Raw genomic sequence first — 6000 nt, 5'->3', positions numbered from 1 at the left:
TTAAATTTTATATTTATTTGTTTACTTTATTTATTTATTTCTATAATTTTATTTATGTCAAGTATTAATTAACATTGAAATATTTATTAATTTATTACTATATAAACATTAAAATTTGTTAAACATGTTAATTAATTAAAATATTTCTACAATTTATTTCTATAAATTAAATATTTCTATAATTATTTATTAATTTAATAAATATTTATAAATATTAATTTGTTAATAATTTTGTTTATATCACGTGTTAATTAATACATTATACTAAAAATGTTATTAATTTATTACGCAGTATTTAAAATACTTTTAGAATCTTTAATATTTAAAAATATTACCATTTCTAACGGTTACTAAACCGCTACAAAACCGAAGGGGCGAAGAATTTTCTAGCGGTTATATAACTGCTAGAAACTTTAAGCCAAATCAAGAACATTGTAGCGGTTCCTAACTGCTAGAAATTTTATAACCGTTGTCAGATTGAATTTGTAGCTGTTTTAAACCGCTAGAAAATCAAAATTTACGTTAAAACCGCTAGAAATTTCTAGCGGTTGGTAACCACTACAAAAAATTGACCGTTACACGTCCGTTGGCAGCCTCCTTTATAAGCTAAAACACTCCAACTGAAATTCATTTTACCTTCTCTTTGAGCTTCCTGTGTCATATGTTCACGAAATTTGAGCAACATTAGTGATGGATAGGTCGTGGATCAATTTGCACCGGTTGACTCCGCAATACTTGGCTGGTCTAAACTATTTCTTGGATTTTGCTTTCGCCAATGCTACTGTAAATGGTAAGATTCAGTGTCCATGTCCTAAATGTAATTTCAAGAAGTGGCATCCCAAAGATATTGTTAGAGAACATTTGATCTTTAAGCCCTTCCTGCGAGAGTATGTATTTTGGCAACTACATGGGGAATGACCAGATATGGTTACTGAGTCAGTTCCAGTAGTTTCACGGATGGGAGTTCGAGTGGATGAAGCCGATGCCGTGAACGATGCTATGCGTGATGCTTTTGGTGTTCACGAAAGCCCGAATCCCAACAAAGATGAAGTAGAGGGGCCTCAATCGGAGTTTCTAAGAAACAAAACTGCTCGGGAATTTTTTGACCTCATGAGCGAAGCTGACAAGCCTCTTTATTCTGGGTGCACAAAGTATTCGAAGTTGTCATTCCTAGTGAGGCTGTATCATATCAAATGCTTGTGTGGTATGACTGACAAGGCGATGTCCATATTGTTGGAATTACTAGGAGATGCTTTCCCCCAAGCTGAATTCCCTCCATCTTTTTATGAAGCAAAAAAGATTATTAACAAGCTTGGCTTGAACTACAAGAAGATAGATACATGCCCAAACGACTGTATGCTATACTGGGGAGATGATGCAAACAAGGAGATTTGTACAAGATGCAAGACGTCACGCTATAAGTCAGTACGGAAGGGCAAAAAGCAAAAGAAGAAACTGGCCAAAATTCTTAGGTACAATTTATTACAATAATGTGTTACTTGTTCCATATCTAAATATTCGATATTTGAAATTATCAATACAATTGATTATGATGTGTTACTTGTTCAGTCTTTAAATATTCGGTATTTGAAATTTTTAATATATTATTTTCTTAGATACTTTCCTTTGAAACCACGGTTGCAAAGAATGTATATGTCATCAAAAATGGCTCAGCACATGAGGTGGCATGCGACTGAAGAAAATCCAGATGGTAGGTTAAGGCACCCACGAGACTCGGAGGCGTGGAAAGCATTTGATGCAAAATTTCCAGACTTTGCCAATGATCCTAGAAATGTACGTCTTGCATTGACAACCGATGGTTTCAATCCCTTTAGAAACATGAGCACAAGTTACAGTATCTGGCCGGTGGTGATAATTTCATACAATCTACCACCTTGGATGTGCATGAAGCAGAGCTCCTTTTTGCTTTCCATGATCATTCCTGGCAAGAAAGCACCGGGAAATGATATAGACGTATACCTGCAACCGTTGATACACGAATTGATCGACCTGTGGACGAATGGTGTTGAGGCATATGACTCATATGACAAGCGACTATTCAATCTCCGTGCAGCCTTGATGTGGACAATAAGTGATTTTTCCTGTTTGGAAACTTTGTCCGGCTAGAACATGCATACTGGGTTGGCCTGTCCTGAGTGCAATTTTGATTCTGTGCCATGTCGCCTTCAACACAGTCGCAAGTGGTGCTTCATAGGACATCGACGATTCCTTGATTCTAAGCACAGACTTAGATTGCAACGGATTCGCTTTGATGGGAAACAAGAGAAGAGAGATCCTCCTGTTACTTTGTTTGGTGTGGATATTTTGCGGCAGTTAGAAGATGTTAATGTCGAGTTTGGTAAAAGTGTGGATCCCGAATGATTGGGACGACGATCTCGTGGGACATCTGATACGCAACCTATGCAATAGCGGAAGAGAAGCATATTTTTCACTCTTCCTTATTGGGAATCTAATTTGCTACGACACAGTTTGGATGTTATGCACATTGCGATAATGTGCTATATACGTTGCTTAATGAAGCTGGAAAGTCCAAAGACCATCTCGCAACTAGAAAAGATTTACAGGCCTGGGGAATTCGTGAATAGGCTTGGCCTGATGAAAACGACAAGTTTCAACCAGCTAAATTCACCTTGACGAAGCAGAACAAGGATGTCTTCCTCTTGACGTTGAAGAACATAAGAGTACCACATGGATATTCTAGCAACATCTCAAGGTGTATTGATCTGCAGGCTCGAAAGGTTACTGGGTTAAAAAGTCATGACTCTCATGTTCTTATACAACAGTTACTTCCATTGGCCTTGAAAAACACATTTCCTTCTTATGTATCAGTGGTTTTGGTAGAATTATGTTTATTTTTCAAGAAGTTGTGTGCGAAGGTCTTGATAGTGGAAGAGCTTGATCAGCTGCAAAATAAAATTATTCTTACACTTTGTCACTTGGAGATGATATTTCCTTCATCATTCTTTACTGTTACGGTTCACTTGATTGTCCACCTTGTTCAAGAAGCAAAGGTTGCTGGCCCAGTTCACTATCGATATATGTACCCTATAGAGAGGTACTAGATTATCTTTTATTCCCGCCTCTTTAAATTTCACATTGTTCTTTCATTTGCTCGCAATTATTAATGCAATTTTAACTTACAAGTACTTGGGAAAATTAAAATCATGTGTTAGGAATAAGGCATGGCCTGAGGGGTCAATAGCAGAAGGTTATTCTGGAGATGAGGTCCTAACTTTCTGTTCAAGGTACTTTGATGACATGGAGACATCTTTTAACCGCCCGCGTTGCGTAGATGATTCTCCTCCTGGTCCTTCCACATCAACTTTATTTCCTCCTGTCGGGAAACCAGTTGGAGGATATGAATTCTTCAGACTCACTCCTACAGAGAAACTCCAGGCACACAGACACGTTTTGATAAATTGCAGCCAAGTTGAACCCTTCATGCAGTAAGTATATCATATAAGCTTACTAGCTTTTACACTTTTTATTTGTTTCTCACTGACTCTTCTAACAAATTACACTTTACTATAGTGACTTTAGGAGTTACCTCAGGCGTCAGCTACGGGGGCGTGCACGTTCTGCAGACATTGATAAAAGAGTCCACAAAGAGTTTCCCAGTTGGTTTACACATCGAATACGTAATGACAATAGCCCATACACAGATGAATTCAAAGCTTTTTCTCTCGGTCTGTTAGACCATACACGAAGGTTTACCGCGTATAATGTCAACGACTTCAAGTTCTGTACAGTTGGACGTGATTAGGGATTGCTCACACAAAACTCTGGAGTTTGCGGGACATTCGAAACGAGATGTTATGCTAGCAGCAGTGATGGCGATATGCGCTTTAGAGGCATCACTTACTATGGAAAGCTAATTGGCATTATTGAGTTGAGTTACCAGCTTTTCACCGTGACACTGTTCAAGTGCTCCTGGGCAAATACGACAACTTCACGGGGACTCGCTACTGACCACTTGGACATCACCTCAGTTAATTTCTCTAGACTTATTCATACAGGGGCATCTGAAGATGATGAGCCATATATCCTTGCTTCCGAGACACACCAGGTTTACTATGTCGAGGATGAGAAACATAAAGACTGGAATATGGTCGTTCACCTCAAGCCACGGGATCTTTATGATATGGGTGATGGTGACATTATTTATGACAGTGAACCCTTCCAACCCTCGAATTTTGAAGACTTCTTTCCTCAAGGAGATGATAATTTGCCAATTATCAGGTATACGTCTTTTCTTAAATTATTTAAATAATTAACTACTAATTACTAATTTCTTCTAAATACATTATAATTCTAACAAATTTTTTTTAAATATGTCCTTTCAGGCCGGATGATGATGAAGAATAGCAGTATCCAAAATTTTTATTATTAAAAAAAAATTTCCTTCTGTAAAAACATATGTATAAATTAAAATTAGTATAGTTTTTTAAAAAATTAAAAAAATAAATTTGTAGCGGTTACATAACCGCTACAAATTTATTACAAAAAATTATAATTTGTAGCGGTTATATAACCACTACAAAGTCTAATCGCTACAAATACTAGCGATTATCTGTACGCTAGAAAATGACAAATAGCTACAAAATGCAATAAAACGTTACAAAAAAACCGCTACAAATGTGTCACTGATCTCTATAAATATCATATCATCTCTACATTCATTTACTCCATCTCTTTTCTTTCCTCTCCTATTCTTCCTCATAATTCTCTCTTTTTTTCTTACTCTCTCATATGGTGGTTTTTTTTTCTCTTCACTATATGGTAAGTGAATTTTATTTTATAAGTCATTGTATCTTTTATTTGTTTTTACTTATAATTTACTAACATATTTATTTCTCCTTTTCTTTCAAATTTTTCTTCTTCACACTTGTCATGCCCTCCTCAACTGATTCAAATACTTTTCAACATAACACTTTAGGTTCAATATTACAAACTATCTCATCTTCAATTCAACTATCTTATTAAATAGTCAATTCAATTATCTTGTTAAATTAAATTCACTTCTTTTGACACACTCATAATTTAATTACATATTGTTTATTACAAAATTCAAATATATAAAATGTGATACATAACTAATTATACAAATTAACAAAAATTATCCAACACAATCTATTTAATGATTTTTAAATTTATAATATTATATTTTCTAATAATGAAACACCATAAATTTTTTTTCTGCATCGGAAAACATTTCTAGCGATTCAAAACCACTAGAAATAAAAAAATAGCGAGAATATTTCGTGAAATTAAAATTTTGCGCCAACTTTTCTAGCGGTTCCAACCGCTAGAAATGTTTTGGCGCCAATTGAAAAATTTAATTTGCCAGCAAAATTTGATTTCCCACGGAATTTCTAGCGGTTCTGGAACCGCTAGAAATTTGGCGCCATAATGCAAATTTTTAATTCCCGGCAAAATGAGATTTGGTTCAAATTTTTCTAGCAGTTATATACTCACTACAAATTTTTCTAGCGGTTTCTGCCTGCTAGAAATTTGTCTCCTACTACTAGAAATTTTTGGCGTTTTGACCATACTGCATAGCGGTTGCCATAACTACTAGAAATTTTTTCTTGCACTTGATTTTCTAGCGGTTTTTGTAAGTGCTAGAAATAATATTTGTAGCGGTTAAAACCGTTAGAAATGTCTCAGTTTAACCGCTACAATTGACATATTTTTTTGTGGTGATAAAATAATCATTTACCAATAACATAATAACTTTCACATTTACCAAAATCGAGATTTCAAAATTTCAATAATCAACATCAATCCTGAAAACCATTTCTCAATAAATTCTTATTCCACATGACAAATTTATAAATTCATAATTTCATAACTATTTTTCAATAACATAATGTATCTCAATGCAATTTCAATAATAATGCCTTTCACTGCTCTCATAGAATCTCATATAATTCGAAATCACTTACAAATATCATACAAGCATACATAACAAGTGGAAAG

The sequence above is a fragment of the Neltuma alba genome, unplaced genomic scaffold, assembly GCF_004799145.2.
Source record: "Neltuma alba isolate B1F8T4 unplaced genomic scaffold, ASM479914v2 tig00003082_pilon, whole genome shotgun sequence".
Taxonomy (NCBI): domain Eukaryota; kingdom Viridiplantae; phylum Streptophyta; class Magnoliopsida; order Fabales; family Fabaceae; genus Neltuma; species Neltuma alba.
The sequence above is the reverse complement of the archived record's forward strand: the minus strand, read 5'-3'. Positions refer to the sequence as shown.